Source organism: Osmia lignaria, chromosome 6, assembly GCF_051020975.1.
Source record: "Osmia lignaria lignaria isolate PbOS001 chromosome 6, iyOsmLign1, whole genome shotgun sequence".
Lineage (NCBI taxonomy): Eukaryota > Metazoa > Arthropoda > Insecta > Hymenoptera > Megachilidae > Osmia > Osmia lignaria.
Window position 1 is genome coordinate 10,723,431 of NC_135037.1, and position 26,855 is coordinate 10,750,285.

The following is a 26,855-nucleotide window of genomic DNA, read 5'->3' on the forward strand; positions in this document are numbered from 1 at the left end:
AGATTACAAGTCTGTAGCATAAACCTTCCTTGCTCCGCGCGGAGAAGAGCCTCCGTTAGCATGCCGGCACCATTAATTAAGAGCTTCTAAGGGCTGGAAAGGGTGCAATCTTCGGTGCAGAGACACCCTCGTGTATTTCGGTACCGTCCACCAAAAAAGTATTATCCGGGAACAAAGTGTTCTTGGAAACGTACCAATTACCTACTTGGCGAACGGACAGCAATTTTCTATCGAACATAACTTCTTTTTCCATTTACATAACCAGAATGCCTAGCTTAGAATATATCGCACAATTGTCATTATGATAATCAAATGTGTTTCCCAGCTGATTTCCCAGCAGCTCGTCCATCTCGCTTACCCCATCCCCTCTTTCAAACTTAATTCCGCTTCTTTCGCTCCCTCTTCCAAGGCGCCATACTTAAATAAATCATATAAATACGACTGCGTTCGCCTTCTTCCACGCGACCGGTAGGCAATGTCGCGTTTCATGGCTCCGGGTTCATGCATTCGCCGTTTTAATCTAATCTCGGGTCGCATGTAAGAATATATTAAAGAAAAACTTTTGCGCAGCGCAGCGAGGTATTGCTGAAAATTATACCGTCTAGGGAGGGACACAGAGAAAGAAGAGACGAAGGAAGGAGGAGGGTAAAGTGGTTTTCTACATCCAACTTTAACGCCTATACGTTCCATAGCTACCTATCTAGCCCCATACATTTATTTACATGTAATTACGCGACTAGTCTTGCTCAGAAACTACTAAACTAATAAAATTTTATGTAATTTATTTATGAGGGCGTATCGGCGATGGAGCAACAAGAAAGATGCATTGAGAAAGTTGATAGATAATTTGTAGATATCAATGAAATCTTAATAGCTTTGTTCATTTTTTACTTGTGCCATTTTCTTGTTATTTTTCTTGTATCAAGATTCGCCGTATGTATACAATATACATCTTTCAATTCGATATGGTTACAAGAAATCCCTCGAAATGAATTACTGGAAGGGTCCATACCTTAAGGCGACCTTATCTACCCTGCGCTCTAGATTTCGGGCCTTATCGATGCCACGTAGATTCCCTGACCATGTGGAAAAAAGATATTCCTAATACCGTGATATGATCGAACCTCCAAAACGCTATCCAGTAATTTGCTTGCCGTAAAAGTTATCGATATTACCCGTGATACTTATCGACGGCTATAAGTATAAAACTTCACTTGGAAACGGCCCGTCCTCCAATAACTCCAGCCTATTATCTTTATTCATGCGTGAAAACGATAAAGAAGAGGAAAATTCGCTTCACTCTATCAAACTTCCAACTATTCTTATATTTCTATCGGGTGACGTGATAATACGGTGGTATTTTCCCTATTTGCATCATTACAGGATACGAATGTGCTACCGGTCCGAGCTAATTTGGAAACTTCAGCAGCGACATCGGTCGACTCGAAATTGGACAGGCATCCGATTAAAACGACCTCATTGTTTCGAAATAGAGAGACGCGGGGGTGAAAACGGAAGAAGAGAAAAGGGGGTTGGTATCGTGGCGCTCTTTTCGCCGGATCGCGTTACGAAGGACCATGTTCAGTCATCCTACGTTTCGTATAACTGACATTTCATGAATTGGAAATGTAATTTTACCACACGCTCGTGGCTCGCGGCGTCATAACTGTTCGCATGATAACCCGACCGCGGAGTAAACGAGCGCATAATTTCAGCTGCGAACGCGTTCGCGGCTTCTCACGGCCAAAGGGCTGCCAAATAATACGTTCTGCCACGTGCGAGCAAGATACCCATAATCGGGATACCTTACGACCAGGGCAACAGCTGCCTTCCTATTATTTTCCGACCATAGATAAGGTTGACAATTAATTTCTCCCTTCAACACTTTATCCCTATATTAAAATTCACGCGTCTGCATGTGTCAAGGGCACACTGTCGTCGAAGAACCTTGTTTTTCTATTTTTTTTTTTCTTGCTTTTCTTTTCTCTCGCGGAGCTGCCTTCCGATAGAGGGCGAGGAGGAGGCAGGCATTCCTGGCAGATTCGCGGGTCGTAGCTCGAAACCCTTCAGTATTCAGCACACTCGATCACACAACAGTTATCAAAGGAACTCATTTGAGCGGTTGAATGGATAGAAAGGAAGTCAATCTCGGTGCGCGGAGATAAGGCAGCCGTTTTCCACCCCCCCGAGTCTCGCCCAGCCCCGACGTACTGCCGCTTACCGACCTCCCTTTCCTACCCCTTCGCAGTCTGCTTGCACACGCGTTGTTCGTGTGTTGGGCGACTTAGACGCCTCAGCCACGTCTTATCCCCTTGGTATATAGACATCATCTGGACTTCTCGTATTCCCGGTGTCAATACTTTTACCTTCTCACCTTTTCGCGCAGCCATTTACCAGCGAAAATTCGATCTGCTTACTGTGACTCTTTCCTTCTGCTCTTTGTTATGTTTTTCGGTTATGCCGTTAGGGTTCGTTGAGATTTTTAGAAATATGTTGGAAGTCCTGGATACCCTTTCATACCAAAAATTGTCTGAAATTGTATCAGCAGAAGAACGCATTATCTGTCTGAGAAACATAACTCTGGCCCGGGCAGGCGGCGTAATCTTTAAAAGTTCTTTATTCCACCGATAAATTTCTTTATCAAGAACGTTGAGACTTAAAGCATGCGCTTAGCCGCGCGGGCGGCGCCTCGCTAAAAGAAAATTAAGCTTAACGCCATCTCGTCCGAGATAAAAACAGGGAATTCTTTTTGCCCGGGGAAATTTAGTGTCCCGTTGGAAGGGTGGACCATGGTGTTCCACGTACACGGTTGGAACAGGACCGCTTGATAAAACCAAATGCTCGCGTGCCGAGCGGAGAAAACGCGTTTACGCGTTTCACCGTGATTTATTTTGTTGCTCCTAGAGATGGCCGTCCTGGGCCCGTCCGAACAACAGACCCTTCGACGTGACAACATTACAGCCAACTGATGTCCACCTACTTCGTCCTTTTTGCGATCTCGTAAAACCGGGCGCGTTCACTTTTTTTCCTAATTTATGGTCCAGCGAAAAGGAAAAGGTTCAACGTGAAGCCAGGGTAATTAGTTGGCGAGAAAAAGATGTAAAGGGGAGAATGTGTGACGTTTGTTGCTTTCGATGGTAAAGAAGAAAAATGTATAAGGGTGTTGGTGGGTAGGGAATGGTTTTTTATTGTTCTCTTCTATTTTTTATCAATTGAAAAGTTACCATCAAGAATGGGGTGTATGACGTAAAATGCACATATGATATCTAAGAAAATGAGAAAAATATTCATGATTTTGGTCGTTACGAGCATTCCTTAAGCTTCCAAAGTTCGGAAACAGAGGAAATATGTACCGTGACGAGGTTGACCCAGAAACGCAATAGAGAGTGGAAGAACGGGGAAAGAGAAAGTCGTTGCTTTAATGCGAAATCAACGTAATATTTTTCAATAAGGAACCTCGGGACGCATTAACGGCACTCCGTTCCTTATATATCATCACGATAATGACGCGTTCTGCAGCATCGGCGACCGAAAATTGGGAGGGGATGAGTTCGCCAAGTCGAGGAAACCTTAAAAATGCCATCATAGAACCATAAACCTATGATGCACGACTTCGGCCACCCTTAGTCTCAGTTTTTCCCGCCACCGATACTGTCTTCATCCCCTTTCGTTTTCACGGAATGTCAGGTCGATGGTTGGAACTTTCTCAACCATGACTTCAACATGGTCCAAGGTCGTATCGATCCATTTTATTCAATCTACAATTTAATTTAGCTTCTATGTACGTGCGAGATTATAAATTATTGTGACAATTATGTTTGATATACAATTCTTATATATGATTAACTATGAAAAGCGTAAAGGATAAGTGAAAGGGTAATGGTTTAGCGTATCCCATTGGATGTCCACGTATACACAATTGGTGCGGGTGTTAGAGGAGCGGTAGCAGACACGCGGTTATCGCTTTGACAGTTCGCACAGTTCGAAATCCAATAAAAAGCTAATTGAATCTGTGACGCCACCTGACTTCACTAATGAAATTTCAAAGTACCAATTTCACGTTACATCGTTCTGGCCTACCTGATCGACGCGACGGCTACCAAACGTTCCATACTATTCCCTCGCACCGCTTAAATTCCCTAAATTGGAACAAAATGAGCTTCCAAACTTAAGTCGTTCGTGCCGGTTTAATTATAATTTCCGCGTTGTCAATCAGAACGGTGCGAATAATATAATTTAAATTAACAAAAATGAAAATAACGAAAGAAATTTAGAAAATTTTAATTGCACAAGCAAATTTATATGGCAGAAAATGAATTATTGTGGTATATTGAAATTTTGGCAATCTGGAATTTTAAAAATATGCAGTTTTGGAATTATATTCTAAAGAGTGATTTTAGAAAATCTGTTGAATGGTACTTGAAATGCGATTGAAAGAGAGATTGAAATGATATCAAGTGCAATTCTATGGTATTCATTATTTTATCAATGAATTCGAACCTTTTGAAGCACATTACGCAAGCTGGATTGAAGAGTTTCATGAAAAGGCATCGTACATGGAACGAGGAGGGAGAAAAAAAGAGAAAGAAGCGGATTTACTGGTAGCAATTTTATTTGTAAGCCGGCCTGTTAGACCGGCGAATAATTAGGGAAGCTCGCTCATTATCAATGGAGACTTAACGAGAAATGGAGTTTCCGCTTCCTGTCTAGACAAACTGCCTTCGGAAGATGGCCAACAAGAAAGTAAAACATTGGATCATCCAACACAAACGAGATCGTCCTCGTGATTAGACTCTTCATTCAGTATAAATTTCTGAGAAAATAATTGGTGAGCTATTAAAATCATCAAATTTCATTGGATAAAAACGACAGTATTTCCATATAGAAATACTTTTATGCCATCAAATTATGTCAGAAATCGTTAATTCAGTATTTAACAAACTAGTACACTAAAAATGAGGTAGCAATCAAACATGAAATTACATTTTAAAATCACCTATTTAATATGCAACAACAGAACTCTAAATCCACCCTTTATCACCCGGGTCATTTTTACCCCCTCTTTAGGAGACATTAAACACAGTCGAAATGATCCCAGCATCGTGACAATCACGCCTAGAAAATTCATCTCGTGTCTCAACTTTTCTTACGGAGCCATTATAAATCCCGTGGCGAGACATTTCCACGGCCACGTATCTCCGGCAAAGTCTACATAATTTCTCGAAAGTTTCCGGGAATCTCTTCACGCTGCTTGCTTACTTTTGCTCTATTTTATTGTGCCTAATGTTGCATCCGCGTTGGCGGAAAAAAGGTCCGCGCCTTTTGGCCATTCGTATCGCGAGCACGTGCGGTGGCCCGGTTAATTTCGGGAGACGAATGTCACTTCTTAAAACTCGCCGTATCCCGAAAAAAACTTTTTGCAACTGTAATTGCGGCCCCTTCTTTTCCATATAATTTCGCGACCGCCTCCGCCTTTATATCGCTCGCACTTCTTTCTCTTCAACTTTTGCGAAAATTCCTATCTTCCAGAAGAATCTTGGGAGTCACATTGGAGAATATTTGTCTTGGACTTATTTCTTAAATATATTCCTTTCGTTATACAAATTTTGAAGTGTTGCGCCATGAATCCATTGACGAAATTAGAATTTCTTTCTATTTAAAAAAAGGGGCCTTTTCACTCCTATGTAGTTACGTCTCTGGTTAAATTTTCAACGAAGCATTATTTAGAATTAATTATGGCTTGGTGGGTCGATTTTGTTTTCAGCGCGATGTAGAGGCATCTTTGACAGAAACATAGCGTACCCATGGGGTGTTAGGTTTTCCTGTAATTGTATTAAAAGCAGAGTTGGGCAACTGGAAAGTTGCGGATCACCACCGGCCGAACTGCTTCCTTCATCATTCAGATTTTAATTACAAGGAAAATGCGTGTTATTAAAATATTAAAGTAATTAGTGTTCCCAATCACAAGAAATAATTTTCTTCCACTAGAGTTGTAAGATAAACCTCTACCCTTAATTTTCACAGGGCTAATATTCAACAGAATTTCTTTTTTAAATTTCAGTTAGTATTCTACTGTATTCGATAGGGGGTAGAAGATATATGCAGCAGTCCTGGGTATCAGCGCAGCGTGGACTGCGTGTAGAATGTCAAACGGAGATCTCCCTGGTATTCACAGATCGCCTAAATCACCGGTAAATGAAATTAATTTATCCGAGCCAATCTGTCGCGTCAGCGTTACGCTCACTAGCCTCAGGCTTTGGTGTGTATGTATGTACGCGTACGCGATGCATGCGACAGACAATATATTTGGCGCCCCCCCTGGCTGACGGCGCCGGCCCATGTGACATCGTAATCCACCACCATTTCAGAGTTCATCCAGTCAGGTCTCTGGATAAAGGGCTCCCGCCATTTCCGGCGACTTACGAATTCGATCATCGCGACTGGACCGTGAAAAACCTCGTAACCCTAGCCACCCTAACACGAACCATCCAATCGCTCGATTATGTTCCTACACCTATGGATTAAGGTGCTTGGTATCTTCGTTAATCAATTGACAAACAACTTTTTGAAATTTGTTAATAATTTTTAGCGTTGCATTTAAGGAATTACAAATGATACCATAAAATTTCATAAAAATCTTAAGTAAAAGTTCGAAAAAAACTCCAAGGATTTTTACTATTATCAGTAAAACATGTTTCTGCCATCTTTTCTATCCCCCAAACAACAGTAAACAAGCACGTGGCGTTGTCCGCGCACTTTCCCAAAGCAGGGCTACCTTGTACCCCTTCTTCAACATAAAATCCGGGAGTCAAAGCAATTCGATGTTTTCCTTTGGAAAGCGATTAATATTGCAGTAACAGCATGCGCATTATTCAGGGGATTATCCCTTTCGCTTTCAGTAGAGTGGTGCACTCATGCATGTGTCTCTTCTCACCCCCCCTCCCTCAGCCCCGTCGTCCCCGTAATCCCCGTATGAAATTGTTATCAGGAGTGCTGTAAGACTGATATATGGTGAATACACGCATAATATGAGGGGGGTGCGAGACCCGTAGATATGGCGTAAAATTGTAACTCGCGAATTATGTGTTTCAGCATTCACCCCTTTCTCACAGACAATCGCTAATTTCAATGTTTCAAAAAACAGATGCTAATTTTTAATTTTTCAACTAAATTTTTAATTTTTAATTAAAAATTAAGAAACATAGATGTATGGCTTGCATGGTACGTTATGAAGGGTTAAGTTGTGGGTGGAGAGGAAAGGGTAGCTAGCAATTAAAATGGTGATAAACGGAACCCCTCGTCAGCATATTCCACAATTTCCACGTTTAAGGGAATTAACGGTAGGCTATTGGATTTAAAGCGGAAGTTGCTGATATTGATTTCACCGGTTAGAAAATCGGTGATAAAAATCGAAGCCATTGCCCTCCGCTGTCTACACCCGATGAACGTTTCTCTAACGTATTGCCCTCCACTTTGGTGGTTTTCGGGGTAAACATCGAGGCCCCGCGATTTAATGGCCATCATTTACATCGCCGGTCGAGAGCTGAGTAATTAAACCCATCCAAACTGGTTTTATACCAGCGGCTCTATTCGATGGACCACGATGGTTTTCAGGCAAAGAGTGTTCAGCTTTATGGGCGGATTGTGAAGGGATTAGTAAACCGAATCCTTTTAAGGACTAGACCATTATCCAGGGATCGCTTGCCACTTCCTTTTTGACCTCTGATAACGGTTAACCTTTTTCAATTGTTTATCGTAAATATTTGCAACAAGTTGCATTGTTCTCCGGTTAATTTTATAAGATTTCTAGGTAATGTTTAAGTTGGAAGATTTTGGTCTCTACCACACAATCTATCGATTATTATTCAGTGCTTTGTTAATCCAATTATTCGAGCATGAATACAAGTGTATCCAAGACCACGTTAGAAATAATATATGGAGGAAGAATCGTTGACAGGGTGCAAAGTGGCAAACGATGAACGGGCAAAGTCTACGGGTGTTAATGGACAAATACGTAAGGTCCCTTTCTCAGGGTTCTTAGGAAAAGGGCGAACAGGGAAAGAAGAAAGTTAAAGTTTTCCAACCCCGAGGGCTTCTCCTCCGACCATGGATGGAGTTGCTTTCACGGAGAAGGAAGAACTGTTGCCTATCTCCTCGGCCCATGAATAAAAACACAATGGATCCGCTGGTCGGCCAAGTGTTTCCGAATGAAACTGTGCAACTAATTAAAAGTTCACACCATTACCGTGGCTAATGATACTAACGCTGTATTATTAATCTGACATTCTTGTTTCTCCTTTCTCTTATTCTTACGTAGCTCACTGGTTTTACACAGAATTTCTTGAAACACTCGACAATTTTATTGCTCGAATTCTTGAAAAAAAAAAAAAAAAAAAATAAATAAACGAAAAATTACTTGTTAGTATTAATATTATTTTATTTATTAAAATGAAACGTCGGAGTAAGGTTCAATTTGTTAAGGCGATAAATTATTTTTCCAATTTGCCAGCAAACAGGGACTCGAAGGGAGAAACTTAAGAAAGCTGTAGGGGGAGATGTGTTCCCTGGGTGTTTGGTGGTAAGAGGGCCGATTATAACAAGTACATTAAAACTCGCAAGTCCGGATCCGTCGTCAACTTTTAATAGAATCCTTCTCTTACTGTTCCCGCACAATTGAACTGCAATGGTAGCTTAGGGAAAAGAAGAAGCAGATCTTCGAAGAGAATCTGAATTAAGACGAAGAAAGGGAGGAAAAAGTATAGGATAAATAACACTGTTGGGGTGAATATGATTTCTAAAATATAAATGCACTTTTGGTTTATAAAATTTTATAAATTTTCAAATAAACCACAGAAATTAAAAGATTTTTAGGAGTATATTTTACTTTTCCGTAAATAATATATGTCATTCTGTTTCTCAGCGATGTAAGTCATTGTGGAAACGTTAACGGTCTTCGTGTTCCTCATTTTCTCTTGATTTTTTCCGTGCTGGCAAAAGCCCGAGGCACGGCTCGTCCCATCATTCCCTGGGGTAAAGGCATCCTGGACCCTTACCTCCTACGGGTTTTCGCGTTGCAATAAATGGTTTCATTCTCAGCCCTTGCGTCTCGATATAAAATCTCACCCTCTGCCCATGGTGGTGGCTTAGCAAAAGGGTGGCTGGCAGAGAAGAAACTGGAGCAACGCCTTGCGACGACGAACGGATGGAATCAGAAAAATGCAGGCATCTCCGGGGAAATTAACGTAATGAGGTGGTTCGATTCTTCTGAGAAGACAGTTACCGAAGCAACCACTGTCCTCCTCTTTCCATTCGTCTCCAGTAGTTATTGGTTTCTTCGGATCGCTTACACCGTCAATTCGTCCGGATCAACCGTTAAAGAGTCAGCTATTTTCAATGATCATCTACTAATTATCAAGAGAGTTCGCAGAACGTTGATTTTTATTGATATAAACTGTTCGAGAGCAACACGTACTCACATAATAAATTAATTTGTAAAAAATCTCAAATAAAGTAAAATAAATCTTAAAAAAATTCCATTAGAATACGCGAAAGAGGGAATCGTTCGTGTGATTTTATTAGATTTTATATTTTCTACCACTTACCCCTCTTAATTTTCAGGTATTTCAACTTCCCCAAACAACGCGTTCCCAATAACAATGCAGTAAAATTAAACAATAATCATGTGAAGGGTAATATAAACCTCAGAGCTGTAAAAAAAAATTCCAATCCCTATTAAACTTTTAAGGGCTTTTTATTTCCCAAACAATTGCGCATAATAAAAGTTGCAAGCTCTCTGTTCCCGTAAACAGTTGCTAATTAATCTGAAGTTGCCGTTTTTTTTGTCGATCGTTAAATCCCATGAATGCGACGCGAAACTTGTTACCCAGGCCAAGGATAATGGAAGGTAGGTGAATTGATTCGGAATATCGGTAACAGAATAAGGTTCCTATCGATGCACGAATTACAAATTAAATTCACCTTTATTGCCCATTGAAAGTTTGCCCCATCGATTCAGCATACGTTGAAGGCAAACGAGATCGGGGGCCATTGAATGGCAGGAAACTTATTTGCGAACCCTGAAGAAAGGAGCTTTCTTTTCATCGACAACTCTCTCTCTCTCCGCTCGAGTCCGAGCAATTACGTTGGAATTGCTGTTACAAGAGTCAAGATTCTCGCACCGTTATTCGATTTTTGCCTTCGCGCTTTTCTACCGTAATTCAAGACCGCGATGAAAGAAACGTCGACCGGAACCTTTTCAATTCCGTTACTTGTACAGAATCTCTATCCCTACTTCCATGGAATCCGGATCGTTTTATTTTTCCTGCCAAGGCAAACACAATAATGTTTTGAAATACAATGGTCGCGTCGGGGCTTTGTCTAGCTGAAAGTTATGGGAATTATAAGGAATAACCACGCAAGGAAATGTTCTCACTTCGGTGGTTAATTAACGTGGATAAATTAAGAAAGGAAAGAGGTTCAGCCGAAATCCCTTTCCCTCTCCTTCGTCTCCCTTGCAGACCGATGCAAGGAATTCCCGGGCTCTGTTATTGTAGTCGAATGCGGGGGTTAATTGGAAGCCCCCTAGTATAGTTTTGCGCCGATCCGTTTGCGAGCCGCGCATTGCGAAGCCTGTCGGATGCCTCGGTCGTTTCCGTTTCTCCCTCGTGGGTCCCCGCCTTGTTGCCTCTAACTTACAACGCCGATCCAACTTTGTCTCCTTAGTGGCGTTGGGGATTGTAGGCTGTACGGCTCGAATAGCACCTTAATACCGCGCGAAATGCACAGCGGAATATATGTTCCGGCGTGCCGGAAACAATAATCGCGACGGTAAGTGCGCGTGCTAGGAGAAATCGAGCGAGTTTAACGGCCCTCCCTGTTCTCTCGCTCACGAATGCCTTGGAAGTTTTCTGAATGACGGAAGAATCTCGCGTTTACGCGGCCGTTTCTGTGTTTTCAGGTACCCGTTACCCCTTCTCGTTAAGACTTCACCCCCTTGTTAATTGTTCTCTATTTACTGCGAGGAAACCGAGATGGTTTACAGCTTCCGTTTGTTCTAAGAGGTATTTGTGTTATTCATTAGATTGTTGAGAAGTATTGTAGGATAGTAATTATCTTCTATTTGGTGTCAACACTGAGAGATTAACACTGTGTTTATAGCTTTTTGTTGTAACACTACATATATATTTTTTGTTTTCTTTTGTACCAGAAGGTATTTTTATTGTTCTAAATGTTGAGGTATTGTATTATTCCCTGAAAAAAATATCGTACCCTCGACGGGATTTGAACCCTTCATTTTTGGTGCGATAGTCAGTTACGTTATCAACTACACTAAAATCCCACCCCCGCTTAATGCTTCAATTTAGCAATATTTAAATAAATATAACAATTAATTTTTTATCTTTCTCCCATTCGAAAGGGTAAAAATATTTCGATATACCGCGAAATTGTTTAACTCAGTAAATTATTTACTAACTTAGATTTTAAGTCTGATAAATATTTACAACACCGCCTGGGATTAAATACAAAACTATTATCCGAAGGAAACACGTATTCCAAGGCAGCTACAGGAAGGAAATCCTCGCACGTTCGCTCGTTTACTCAAAGAACCTTGTGTTCTTCCACACCTGGTATAATTCTCCATTTAACATCCGGTTCTCGTTCTAACGATATATTGGTAATTGCGCGAGGTTCTGGGCCACACTTCTCTTATCCCAATTCTTCTTTCCTTGCAGACCGGATGCATAGAAGGAGGAGGCGCATGCGTGGTAAGGGAACCGGTACGCATTGCGGTTGTAATATCTCGGCTTGGGCCGTTTTGCCACCTCGAGGATCTATCTAAAATCCGCCTCTTCGTTTCTCTTTATCCGTCGCCATTTGCGAGCAAACCTGCACACCCGGAGCCTGAACGTCGACGTTCCGACGCAGTCTGTCGACGACTTCTGGCACGTGAATCGCGACCTGTGCCGTCTCTTCAGGACCTTACACACATTCGCTGTGTCGCACATAATCCCAGGAGTGTTTACGCGTTCAAGTGCACGCACACGTGCGACTAACGGGGTCTACAGCACGGAATTCGGGGACGACCCTCGGTAATTTACGGCCGAGACAATTGGTCAGGGCTTGTAACCGGCCGGCGTGCAACAGGGGATAATGTAGTCCCCTATACGCTTGCAAGGACATTACTAGAACGAGGAGGACGATCGTTCGCACGACGCGACGCTTCGTTGTAGACCCGGCCCTTCGCTGCTTCCACGTGTAATTGCTTTCGAATGATTGTTTATTCTTTAATTCAAGGATATCCATCCAAGGAAATTTCAAGGATACATCATTTAATTTAAGATCTTTTTCATTTTTGGATTTTGGATTATTTTGAGACTGAACCTATGGGACGGGAGGAATACTCAATGCGCATATCCTTTTTACTGTGACAATTTACATTCTTTATCAATTAAAGAAGGCTGCTTTGCCGACAAAGTTCGAGAAAGGAACGGGACAAGCTTCTGATTTAATATCCGACAATTTCCGTCGCGTCTGGCCATGATTTCTGTCTGTCTACTCGTTCGCGATGAAATCCTCCCGGCGGATAACGAAAATCATTCAAATTGTATTTATGAATTCCAAAGTTTTTCAGACAAACCTCGCCACGAGCCGGGCTGTAGAGAAACTTTAAATAAAATTCATTTGGGAGATTCGTGATCCAGCATTACCATAAATTTGCAAGCTACCCACCGCGGTCTTAGAATTTATTTCAGCTTCAACTAGCAGGACAATCCTCAGCGTAACATCTTCGAAATTTGGTCGTTGATACAATTTTGGAATTTACTTTTTCGAATCTCAATTTTGAAAATTAACAATTTCAATAAGAGCGTCTCGTCTAGTCGGTTCAGAAAATCTTTAAAATTTCTAAATGCATGCTTGCGTTGAATTAAAGAATCGCGTCGTTGGAAAGAAGGTCAGAAGGAAAGTTTGCAATTTGATGGGAAGTAAGCCGATCTTCAGGTCGTTGTACTATCCCGGCCTGGGGGCGCGGAATATGTGCGGCAAAGGAGCATATGTTTCAGTACGTTCCAGCGGTTTTAAGTTTCGAGTGATACTCTCGCGGATGTTGAAGAGGTCGCATACTTTGCGCTTACACTTTTCCTACGGGCGGTGAAACAACCCGCAGGATGAATAACCCACACCACGGGAACCTCTCGCGATACCACCCAAGGTATTCACGCCAGTCGTTCATATTTCGTCGACGACCTACTCGAATGCTTTTTGGGTCGAGTGGTTCCTACGTAGCAACGTATTTTCAGTCGGCTAAGTTCTTCGTGGCGAAAGTCTTTGACCGAACTAACGGAGAAAAGACCAGCGCGGTTGAAAATCTCTTTCATGCTTCTACTTTCCTCTCACGCGCGCGGTTTCACTCCCCCCTTTCAAAAAGCAACCTTAACCATCTCTTGGTACTTGAAATTTTCTTGAAAAAATTCTATTTTCAAACAGCGCATCTTTCATTATACACGGTAGAACGAGGAATTGTCGCGGTACAATAGGAAACTTTCTTTTAGCGTATTCTCGAGGGTGTGCGATGTAGGGAGAGGGAAGAAGGATGAAGGAAGGTGGTTGCGAGTCTCTTATTGGGGTCCAAGAAATATATGGGCGGAAATAAGCCCCTGGCATCGTCAAGATGAAAGGACGATAAAGGCAGGTCGAGTGACCGGAGGCATGCAAATTGATAGTAATAGCTATCCTCCACTGTCTCTACCTTCGAGCCCCGTTTTCCATGTTCCTTAGAGGATTCACCGGCCCTCGTGCCACGTCCTTGGAATCCTCGCGTGCGCCATGTGACATCGATCATCTTGATTTACCACCGTTTACGTTATTATCCACAGGAAACACAACGAGACAAAAGGAACTCCTTTATCTTTAGCATGGGAATCGAATGATTTGTATTTGTTCGGTATATCTTCCTTTTCGTGTATGAAAAATATGATATTCTTGTGCTCGTGATGTTGCCATACAATATTTTATTTAGCAAATGTTCATTTTACTAAATTATCATTTTTTACCTTTTCAAGCAAATTACAAAATTGCCATTTTATTAAATTACCCGTTCACCGGTTCACCGGTTTACCAATTTACCATTTTACAACACGTGATTATTCCTTCTTCGAAACTCTTCCCAGAAAACCACCCAATTTCGTATCCCAAGTTCGAATGGAATTAAACAATTACTCCTGGTCCGCATTAAATAGCTGCACTTTTATTCGAACGGCATTCGCTTTGTCGTCCCGGAATCCGTTCTCTTTTTCACGAAGACAACCGGTGTAAATAACAAGAACGGCAGTTAAATCTTATTGGTCGTCCACGTCGAAAAGAAGGAGGTGGATGTATATGTGTATCGAGTGGAGAAGTGGCGAGTAGGATCCACGTGGGAGCAATGCGTCGGGAGGGTTGAAGGGTTTGGCAAAGGGCGGTTGCCTCTCTGATTTACACCGGGGCTGACTTCTTCTGAATATTTAACGGGGCAAGCCTGAACATCGCCAGTTCCGTCGTGCTGCTGATCCGGATTAAGGGAAAGTGATAAGTTACCCTGAGCTTCGTATGCGACTTCCATTCACCAGCTGAATGCTCAGCGGCTGCTGTTTCACTTTTCCACCACCCATTTCTCCCTTTATTCTTCTTCTTGTCGCGCATTCTGCTTGGCAACTTCGGCTTCCCAGGCCAAGTTTTCTCGAAATCCAAGACACTTCGTTTCGCTTCAAATGCGCTGCTTTTTGTTTTTTACACTCCCCTTTTATGGAGAATCTGAATGGTGCAAAAATTGCATCTGCATTTCCGTTCTCACGAAACAGAACTATATTCCTCGCCTTAATTAAATATCAATGCTCTATTGAAAATATTGGCGATTCTTTAAGCAAATAACATTGAACGTACTTTTCAATGCAGCTCTTCCTTGGTCGAAAACGAAAGAAGCGAATATTGAATCGAATCAATGCAGTCCGAATTATTAACGAAACCGAGGTTATTAACGCGTTTCACGAGCCAGCAAGCAGTAGCCAGGTAATAGCGTCAACGAAAAGCAAACGTCATAATTGCTACGTAATTATGCGCATTTTAATTTGTCAGCTCTCCACCTCCGCCAACATTTTGTTCCCGCCATTCTATGGCAGGGAGGCCGTGCAGAACGGTGGCTATCGCAGCAAATTACAATCATGCTTGTTTGACGTGCGTGTGAGAGTTTGATTTATTAATCATCGGCCCGCAACGGGACAGTTTCCCGAATATTTTCGCCCCGTCGCCTCTACCGTAATTTTCTCTGCCCGCGTTCGTTGTAATTTATGCCCGTGTGCTGCGAAGTATACTCCTCGCTGTTATTTCTCTCCCCTACTTCCCATTTCTCTCTTCTTCATCTTTCTCCTGATCCACACCCTAATCCATCTTCTCCGTCCCCTGCCATTTTTGCTTATCGATTAAAACCGAAATCTGAATTTACCCTACATTATTATTGCAATAATACTGCTAATATTTAATAGTAATGGTAATATTATAATAATAATAATAGTATTACTTAATAGTGACAGCAATAACATAAGTAATACTCGAAGTACTCAACTATTAAAATTCTACGAAATAATGAATAGCAGCCGAATTTTGTCAAATTCAAATTCAGGCATTCTACCCCAACCCTTTTACCATTATTTTTCGTCGATTTTTAGTCCCCTTGATTTCGCCTGGCGAACAATGCGATACCATTTCGGCGGTACGATTAAACGATTATCTGTATCAGCGAATTTTCGCGAATTAACTGCACCGCGAGTCGTCACTTCCGGTCGATCACCGGCGGCCATGTTATCGAGCCAGCACGCGTTCGATCGAGCGGATTTTGGATTTTTGAGGATGCGCGATCGCGTGCACGAGGAAATTTCACTGCTGACACCGGAACGCCTCGTTAATGTCGATGAATTCGAGAAACGCGGCCGGACATAATGCACAGGATCTGCGTAACGAATTCGTGAATGACACTAACGAGTAAATAACACAACCGGTTGACGATTGACGCTGGCAAACAAATCCGCTTCATTATGCTCCTGTTTTGCACCGTTCCGTTGCTACGTTTGATTACTAATATCTGCACGCTCGTATCGGCCGATTTTCACGCTATTCGTGAAATATTTTAGGAGACCGATCGTTTCGATATCCCAAAAGAAGATCTTCTTTAATTAATTCGATTTAAGCCGATTTCGAATTTCGAAAGTGGCGTGCCTATATCTTTTACTTATTTTATTTTTTTTTTTTCAACCCATTTAACTTTCTCACTTTATCACTTTCAAGGACGTAATCAAAGCTTATTCAGATTCGACGTAATTGAATATTTGTCGGTATTTAAAGTTTCTCACTAATCAATCGGCCCCAACGTGCTGGACACGCCTAAACTCTCCCTTAGGGATGTTCTTCCGCGTCGGTTCACGCGATTTAGATCGAGTACAATAACCATCGCAATGGCGTCGCTTAACATCGACGTGGGTAGTTCGAATTTTAGTTTAATTGAAGTTAAGTGTCCATTAGAAACTCCGCTCTCTGTCAGAGCGCACCACCAACGTTGGTGTTGCAATTCAAAAGTATCCTATTTGGCAGACCGCACGATGCCCGTCATTTAAATGCGGTTACCAATATTACTAACCGCGCAACTACACTTTATCGTTCTATACTTTACATGGGATGCTTACCACCTGCACGTTTCAGCATTTGTAAGTTAACTTTTACGTGTGGTGCATGGAAGCGTTGCCTAACACGTTTGCGCTTTGTGTGCACATTTTTATTCCAAGATATTATCATTAGAAGTACGATAATAAGAAGATTAATTGCTATGTCAACGTAATTTTCTCAAATTACCATTTTACTATTTAACTATTTTATTATTTTACCAAATTACCATATTACTTTATTCGATTCCTGTTATAACCGTAGAAATTTTCGTGTAAAGGGTGTAATTTTGAAATAAAAATTTTATTTCGTCGATTATAAACGGCACGCGTTGTCGTGCAGAATCACCGGAACGCGTTATATACATATACGACTTGATTTCTACCGGATGATCGCAGGTATTGTCGCATTGTTCGCTCGCTGATTGGAATTTAAATTTTATTCATAGGCTCGTTTATATCCAGCCAGTTATGTATTCAAATCGGACTAGTATCCAGCCCGCGAGCCCGTTGTACGTTTCTCCATACCTATAACGCAGACACTCTCTCGATAATTTTCACGATTTCTATCAAAATCATCGAAAAGCGATGCGTTTGGAAAGCGGAAATTTGTTGATTTCATTTTTGCATTTTTTATAATCCATCAGAAAAATATTCACGAAGGCAATTCAATGGCGGAACGAGGAAATCTTTAGGTCACTAAATTTTATGAAATTGCCCCGAAACTGATTTTTTAAGGTCGTTATAAATTCCACGTATGTAACCGCAACAGAATTATAGTTATTCCGTTCGATTGTTTAATGATAATCGTCCTGCAGTAGCCAGGGCATACAATGGCTCGTCAAGAGGATTTAGGACATGTGTATTACAGAGGGCACCATTTTCCTCTTCGACGTTTACTTCAATCCTCTATTGCGGCCTCGCTCGTGACTTATTCCAGACGAGTAAGGGTACGTATTTGGCATGACGTCAAACGGTGGATATTAGGATTCCCAGGGGTAGATGGCCAAAGGGGCCAAAGAAGACGAGGAAGAAGAAGAAAGAAAAAAAGGAAGGAACGGCTATGTGGTACCCGTTCGTGCGTCACATCCGTGACCAGCCTACGAGCATATAGGTCTTCGCCATCGTCATCCGTGAAAAGGTACCTTTAGTTTTCATTTTGAACATGTTGCAACTTCGTTCTAGCTTTACTTATGTCCAGTGATGGTCAATTGCGTCCGCGAGGGCGCGGGCGAAGATTTTGGTACTTCCAAATTTTCAAATTTCCAAGTTTCAGAATTACTAAATTTCTAAGCTTCCAAATTTTCAAATTTCTGCATTTCCTGTGCCTGTGAACTATTCAGTGGACAGTTGACCCGCCTATCACCGCCATCGTTGATATTTCAAAAACTGCTTAACATTTTCTTACAAAAATTGAAAACTGCCCTAATTTCTTTGTCCCCTTGAACATTTTTGGTTGCAGCGTTCCGCGAAAGGCAGCGAATTTGTTCTCCTTCCTCCGGCTGGCAAGAAGGGGTGGCCTTGGCTCTTTATGAATTGCAAATTTTCGGCAAGTTTTCGTTAGGGAAATTCAGCCGGCGGTGTTCACTGTATACAAAGTGGCACTAGAGGATAGAGTAGATAGGTAAGAGGAAGCAAGAGAGGGTAGCTCGGATACGCGCTCCACGGTAAAAGCACAAATATTTGACGGGTAAATAGAGTGATACTTGATGCGGCGCTGCTTGGTTCGGGCTACTGCTACCGTTTCTGTTGCTACCCCGTCGCTGGAACCGCTAACGCCAACGACGTAGTTTTGTCGTAGCTGTTTTGGGAACCCTTCTGTTTCAACCAACCGATTTGCACGTTGGTGAGACTCGTCACACCTGGACAAATTGCAAACAACTAACAACTCTTCGTCGTTGAGTTGACCCAATGATTGTTAGATAAGGGATTAATTTGAAGTCCTTCAGAAAACATAACATTGGAAGCTTGACTTGATAGTAGAATTTCTTAGGGTTCCATCCTGAAGAATCTCTCCGAAGAAAAAAATTCCCCATTGAAACGAAGGGTGAACCTCTTTATCGTTTATCGAAGCAGCCAAGTGGTTAAGCTAAAAGGAGTCGTCAGCGGTGACATAATGTGTTTATAATAAATCGCGGACAAACTTCTGGAATAAATGTGAGGGTTGACTAACGCGCGAATGAACGTCGTTCGTTCAGCAACGAGGGGAGAAGAACATTTGTTTTGGAATGTCGAAGTATCAAAGATACGAGACTGAGCCCCCTTTCAACATCGCGACCTCCATTTTCTTTCCCTCCTTTTAATCAGCTGCAACTTTAATGTCCTTTGCGCTTCGACGAACCCCAATAATCGTTTCTTCGCTGTTCTTTTTATGTACCTTCTTCTGCTTCCTATTATAATGGGGTATTACTGTGTACCACAAACTGGTGCTTTTGATTAGGTTAGGTTATAATATGGAGGACATATATAGCAATATGGATTATTTCAATGAAAACAGTAATATTGAATTTTGGACAGAAGAAGTAATATAAAAAATCACTATTAAAGCTTAGATTTCCTAAAAGATAAATAATTTGTTAACACTTTGCTTAATGATTTTTGAGGTTATGTGCAAATGAAACTTTTTTGAATTCGAATTTGGATATTCGCAAATCAGAAGTGCAGAACCGACAAGAACGATCCGACGTGTCTATTCGTCACAGAACCCTAACCCGAACCCGCTACGATAAAGCAGAGCTTCGATTCCCTTCCGTAGACTACCCTGGCCATTAAACACAATGCCGCTGCTATTACTCTTCGCGGTGTTATTGAACGGGTCCCATTATCATCGTATAATATCGCGATATCTTTTCACCCCGATGGGAGTGCCCGCAGAAAAGGAAGAACTGCCAAATCGTAGCGGGCTCGTTTCGAGCCTCATATGCTTGGAACACCGCCTAGAAAGCATTGGCAAGCCTGCGAATCCATGGAAACTAATAGTTTTTCGAAAAACCGTGTCAATTACACCCATTCACAAACTTTTTTAATTGCGAAGTAAAAAATCTTTTATTGCACTGAAACACAATTTGAACGAAATAGGAGGATATTCGATCATTCTAAATTCTATGAAATGTAAAATTATACTTTTGGAGATACAATTAATATTAAATTAAGCTCCATCTAAAAAAGGACTGAAATAAAATGGAAAAACTCTCAACGTATCTCTTGTTAGTACAAGGAACAGAAAAGCAGCCACTTCCGTTGTTAAGTTTCCTTCCGTTTGGCAGAAGAAATCCTCGAAGGTACCGTTTCGATTCCACGTGAGCAATTCACGCAAAGAGCTAACGAAGGTGGATCCTTCGGCAAAGTGGCTAAGATAAACAGTGTCCAATTATAAATTCCTCGTATGCAAATCTCGAGAGCGCAACGACTGTGAAACGGGTACCTACTTCCGCTCAAGGGCCGGAAGAGACAGCGCTGTCGCGAAGAGGAGGATACTACAATCGACGATCGACACGGAAGCCGGAAACCGGAAGAAGAAGAAGAAGAAGAAATAGAGAGGGGTTGGTTGGTGGGGTCTGATTGGCGGCGGCGTTAACTGGGAAAGCTAAGCCAGGAGTCAGCTCAGCTGCTGCGTCGTCATCCGTGTGACAACTTATAATTTGATAGAAACCCGCTTCGTACTGGGCTTACACCGTCCTCGGTTCCGCTTCCTCCACCCAACTACCCTAAAATACCTACACACGCGCACGTTCGCTTAATCTGCGCCAATCCTAAAGGTGTCTATGTTCGTAGTCGGTTAAACCAGTCGGTATGGGGTTTTTGGCGAGCAAAACTGTTTCGAGCCAGCTGAGGGATAGTTTCATTCTGCTGATTATATCGCGATGTTTGCACTACCTTCTGCACCGTAGTTAACGCAGCTGACTGCTTCTTCTTCTTCTGATCATTTATTATGCATGTAAATCAATCAACGGCGACAAAACTTTTGAAGACGGAATGAAAAATTTGTTTAAACGCCTATGGAACAGGGTGTAAGAAAAAATTGACGGGACGTTTGAATCTTGATAATAGATCATTTGATTTACGATACACGAAGACATATAAAAGTTGCTTTAAAGTGTCTGTTGATTAACATTATCAATGTTTCAAGGATCTATGAAAGAGAAGGGATTCATTTGCCGTCAATCTCAGTCAATACCGACATAAATTGCGAGCAGATAAACAAGTCAGGGATCCACGTGATGAGACTGGCGTAGTTAAATGAAAACGCTAGACGACGACGACGAGATTCACGCAGTCTAGCGCGTGTTACGTTGTTCCATGAGGAGGAATTTCGTCGAGGAAAGAGAAGGAAATAGAGAGAGAGAGAGAAGGATAGAAGGTGTTGGGGATGGGGTGGAGCTTGCTCAGCAGATTGGTATCAATGGAGACAAATTGAGTTGGCCGGTGATCGATGAAGCTCACCGGCCGTGACGCGAAGTTACGGTAGCGTGCACAACGTTTTCCCTTCGTTCTACTGTCGCATTTCCATCTCGATATAGATCGTCTCTTTCTACAACGGCATTCGTTTGAGAACGTATCACTGACCCTCTGCTATCCTAGCCACTGTAGCGGCCGTGAATTTACACGTTTGCTTACCAATTGATCTGGATAGGTCGAAAGGTAGTCTAGGGAAATCGCTTTCAGATTCTCTACACCCGACTCGGAAATACTTTACCCTTTGTTTTACTATACTGAACTCTTTCTCTATGGTGCATGTACACAATGATTATTGGTACGGTGGACACGTAATCAGCTAATGTCGCATGATTACTGTGTCAATTTGATGGTGCACCTTTGCGTATCTGCATCTTGGCCGAGAAACGTTAGAGGGAAAGCATGCTATCGGTATGAGAGGAGGCAGAGACGATAGTGACTATTGAGACGCGGTGTGTAAACTCAGACTACCAGCTTTTAGTTGATTAACGCACGTCGACCGTGACTCGCTACGGATCTCTCGAGTACAATGAAAATAGCTTCTGCCTGAAAGACGGATTACTCCAGATTATTGACTTTCGACTCGCTCCTTCGTTTCGCCGCCAAGTCAGACCGGATGAAGAAAAGAAGGGATAAGACGATGAATTCCATTCCGGTCCTTCTGACCCGACAACGGACACCGCTACTGTCTAACAAATTCTAACAGACATTCCATCCTTTTTATTCATTAAAATCACATTTGGTACAAGGTTTATAAAATTTTTGTTATTTTTTATACGTTTCAATTTTCTTTCGGGTATTTTTATATGTTTAAAGCTTCGATAAATATTCATTTTTAATGCGTTATTACCGATACTCGAGGAAAAACGTAAGACTTGCAGAAGTAGCTAAGTTTCCTGTGAGAGATCCTACTTAAGTTGCCTAAAGTATTATCGTCGTAAGAACGAAACGGTGAAGGAGTTCTTGGAATCTTGTAGAGATGTTCTGCCATTTTAGAATCTATAAAAACTTCTTCCTTAAGAAGCGAGCCAGCCTGTAATGGAACTCGTAAAATCCTTATTTCTCTTTGCGAAGCTACTCCACATCGATCATGTATACCAATGAAAAAATTCAAATATAAATTGTTCGCTAATAATATAACGATTAATAAAGAAATTTTAAATAAGATTTATATTCTCTTTCTGTATAAGTGGATCACGTGCTATTTGTAAATAATGCTAGGTCCAATATTTTCGAGCCATGGTTCCGTTTGTCGATATTATTTGCAATTTCATCGGATCGATCGGAAACGTTTTTACTTAAGCGATATGTAAAACGTAAATAAATCCATTTTACCCTTTTTGTTAAATCCATGAGAAAGAACTCGGTATCTGGCCGTCGTCAATAGCGATTTCGTATTTACGAGGCATGAATTTTACAACTCGTTCACTGTAACGTGATTATCCGAATTCCGAGCTCGGCTTGAAGCCGGAACACACTTGAATGTAGACATATGTATGGGTACCTGTGTATGCGAGTGTGTGGAACCGTTCTACTCGCTCTATCTGTCGACATGCATAATGCACAGCTCAGGCGAGTTTACATTGCCAATGGCGAATCGAAAAAGTTTCAACCAGTAAAAGTATTTTTTGAACTCTATCGTTTGTTATCATTTCCAGAAAAAAGAATAATAGTTAATTAGAATTATTTACAAAACATAAGAAAAATATTCTCTTACAAATTTAAGAGATATTTATTAATTTAACCAATGGAGAATAATTTGTAGTAATAAACACTTTTTTACAAACTTCAATATTTCAAAGATCGCAATATTTTTACAGATAAATAAATTATTCAGAGAGGTATAGTAGTGAGTAGTTGAGTTAGGGGTGAAAACAAAATGGAAGGTATTTTAACCTCTCTAAATCGTCGAGACGTTAACTTCCTGCCGTTTGTTTCAAACGGCTGGTGGACGGTGACGATTCTTTGGTTTGGGGGTCTACGTAGGCACGATACGAATGATTTCGTCTAGACGGCCGGCTCAATCGGTCGGAAACGATTTGTCCCTGAGGCCGTTGGCGAATTCGGATATTCGCAAAGGCGAGCCGGAATCTTGGTTCGTTGATGGAAAAACGCGGCGCGGAAGTCGGTAACGACCATCCTCGGAAAAAGTTTTAAAGTAAATATCGTAAAAATTCATTTCCTACCAGCAATACGTTTCCATTCGTCCTTCCCCTCTTCATTTTCTTTTTTCCTCTCTCCCACGCTATTCTTCCAATGCACCGTATTCGTAATACAGTAATCCGGTCTGTTCGTATTCGTAAGCGTTAGAGGGGTTAAAACGGTGGGGATGGTCGGCCGATGGTGGCTGGTGCAGGTGTTAGCATACATCGTTTAAACGAGTCGGTTCTTTATGATGAAATTAAAACAAGCGACTACACGCGTAGACACCGGTTAACAGGTATTTTGTCGACGGGGAATCGGTGCTGCGGTGGTTTCTCGCCCGTGTTAAACGTTAACCAGACCTTCTATTCGTTTAAAAGGCAACACTACCGTCTCTGTTATAGAGTACAGTAGCTGGCAAAAGTTTAATTCACTGATGATCGTAAGGGTGACTTTACATTGGGCAAGTCCCAATGTAATTGGGCCCAGTTACTAGTCCAATATAAACTTGGCCCAAAGGAGTAAATTTCGTCTTATGGATTGTACAGTATAGTGCAAAGATGGCTTTTTAATTGTGATTAGAGTAGATGCCATTTAAATGGCCATCAACACGTTAACAGAACAATGTTGAACATTTCATTTTAGTAAAAAATTCATTTATCCTTGCTTTGAGCGAAGGATAATTTACAGACTAATCGATGATCGACTGTATATCGATTACCAGTATCACAGGGACGTACACACGAGTATTATTGACGATACGAATTATCCGTCGCATCACGATGAGATATCTAGAGTAGCCAATAGCGTAATATTGTACTACACCCCGTCTAATTATCGTACGTGCCTAATTTCAAGGTACTACGTTGAAACGTACTAACCGTAACTAACGTTGATGGGTAAACGCTATTAATCCATGGTTTGACTTCTATAATACCAATCGGCTGTCCACAAAACGTGAACATGTATTTAATAATCATTTTGAAATATTGCGTTATTTCCGTCCGGTTCATAAAACACCCCGTTTCACTGTCATGTGAAAAATAAATCAATCTTTCTGATATAAAATGAATGAAAGTTTAAAATAATCGAAAATCGGAGAATATAGGTGATCCAAGACGTACTATGATTCCATATTGAACACTTTGATAAATCATTTTCATTTTCTAATAAGTATCTATTGAGATTCTCAGATTTTTGTCGTGTTTTAATGATTTTTGCCCCAGTATGTCAACGGTAGATCGATTATTGACATAGAGAAAATACGTTATATCGATTAGTTAGGAACGTTATCGGGATGTTGTATGCCGAGATTTGGAACACACCTAGGAGGGTCTCGTCACGAACACGATCCCGTATAGACCAGCACGGTAATTATCTGCTCGTAATTGCTAATCGATTGCCGCCAATCTCTGATCACCCGTGAAACAGTATCAATAGAGGGAAGGGAACGTAACATAGTAGCCGTGAGATCCGTAAGCACTATTGATAAATTTTCATCAACGGTCCGAATTGAATGAAAGACTCGCCTAATTTACTTTGTAACGAGTTCAGATGAGCCGAAGATAATTTCAGAATTCGATGGTGGCAAGAATAAAAGAGTTCAAAGTGAAGTTGTGTTTGTCGCAACTAAATGTTAAATTGGTTAGCTCTGCAATCCGGTAGCTAACGAAAAGTCAACTCGTTGAAAAAAAAAAAGAAAAAGAAATTCGTCTGGTTCCGTCCACAGAAGCGGACAGAGTTCAAACGATCACCGATGATTCCTGCTATGTGATTCGAGCCAACACTTTTTCCCAGGTTTGAAAGAAAAACGAGGAACGCGAACGGCTGGTCCCGTCTGACTGTGATCATTATACGCGATCTTAATTACGACGTTTAGACGGGCACGGTCGAACGATTTGGCGACGCGAGAGAATTTAATTACATGCTAGGCCGAAAAAGGCCGCGAAGGCGAAAGTGGGTTGTCCCTGTACGCGTACACGCTCGCTGCGGTGGGTTAGGTGGTTGAAAACCGAGGGCGGAGAGAAAAGCCGGCTAGAACGACCGGAATTAACCTGAGCGTGGAACCCTCCGCTACGATATACCGACCTTGCTATTGCGTAACGACCTTTCTGCAACCGCCATCAGGATTCTTGCGAAGAAAACGAGGGAGAATGATAACGTAGTGAAAGTCAAAGGTGAATGCTCCCTATCTGAATATGTGACTTGTTTCCATGAAAGGTATACCTTATGTAGTTTATATTTAGTACACACGTAGTACTGATGTAGTAGTTCTATTACAACTGCTCTTTGATAGAGTACTGACTGTGGTAAGTTAAATTCCTTGCCTGTATGTATACGTACAGGATGACAGGAATATAGGGTGCAATGATTATTTTCCTATGTACAGTACCGAGCATATTAGGCTTCCCTAGGGAAAATGACGATCTAGGGGAAAAGTTATACCGGGGAAAATATTTGAAACTTAGACGATATAAATTTCAATTTTTCATTTGAGATATGTGAATTTTGGAAATGAGACTGACTCATGTACAACCTAACTTAAATCCAACCTATAGAATGATTGGGTCTTCCTTTTATAATATCGCTTTTTTCCCTTGAGAAGTCTACTACGCTCGGAACTGTAGAAAAGGAAATAATTGAAACGAAAGCAAAACGGGTATCAACGCGACCTGATGAAAATAGCTGGGTATCGTTGAAATGGCGGCCATACGGGCATGGAGGCGCGCGGCTCTGCAACGCCGATGAAGTAAAACGCAGCTAAAGTAATTGGCCTACCTTTCAGATGTAAATGCGGTTCGTTAGGGGATTTCCACGAGCAATGCATCGCCAACGGCCACTGGTTATCCTGTCGACACCATCGAACTCGGCCAGTTGGAAATACTCGACCCCCGTCGTCCATAGACTCCCATACCTGCTGCACCTGTAATATATAAGTAACCGAAGATGTTAAACGTCATGGTAATTCGACGTGGCAGACTTTTTTATTGATGTTAAATTTTCTACATATGAAAGTATTGTTAAAATGAGACGCATTCGGTAATTGGCCGTGTGCCATTGATTCGTGGTAGGTAATAATGTTAATTACACTATTGGGAGAACTGTGAATCGATGCGAATTTAATTTTTTCAGCCAACATTCGTTACCTCGTACACATTTTATTTTTGCTTTATCATTCGGATAATAATTATATAATGTTTTATCATGAGAATTACCACGCACTATGAATAAATCTTAGACATAAAAATAAATTAATAGTTTCATACTTAAAATTATAATTTTGAAGATGCTGTTGACAGAAGATAACCTCGAATGTGTTTCGGCGTCACGCGATCGACTGTAGCGACAATCGGGCCTCTCTGGTGTCACGTAACTAATCGGGCTTCTCCGGCGTCACGTGACCGATTGAGGCGACGATCGGGCCTCTCCGACGTCACGTGACTAGTTGGAGCTGTAATTCAAATATCAATAAGAAATATTTTAGCTAAAAATTAATACTTTATTCTTTAAAAATCAACCACTTCAACAGTTAAAACAGCAAAATGTAACATAGTCATACATAAAGCTTCT

At 41.5% G+C, this 26,855-nt stretch overlaps 1 protein-coding gene across 1 annotated transcript in view; it reads right to left on the bottom strand.

The window, feature by feature from the left end:
• Cypl (peptidyl-prolyl cis-trans isomerase-like 1 Cypl) overlaps window positions 1-26,650 on the bottom strand; it is a 61,142-nt gene extending 34,492 nt beyond the window's left edge. The window contains exons 1-2 of the mRNA XM_034331871.2: window positions 26,552-26,650; window positions 26,064-26,208 (exon numbers count right to left, since the gene is read on the bottom strand). The gene's annotated coding sequence lies outside the window, so the exon portion shown is untranslated. The remainder of the gene's footprint in view (window positions 1-26,063; window positions 26,209-26,551) is intronic.
• Window positions 26,651-26,855: the final 205 nt, after the last annotated feature.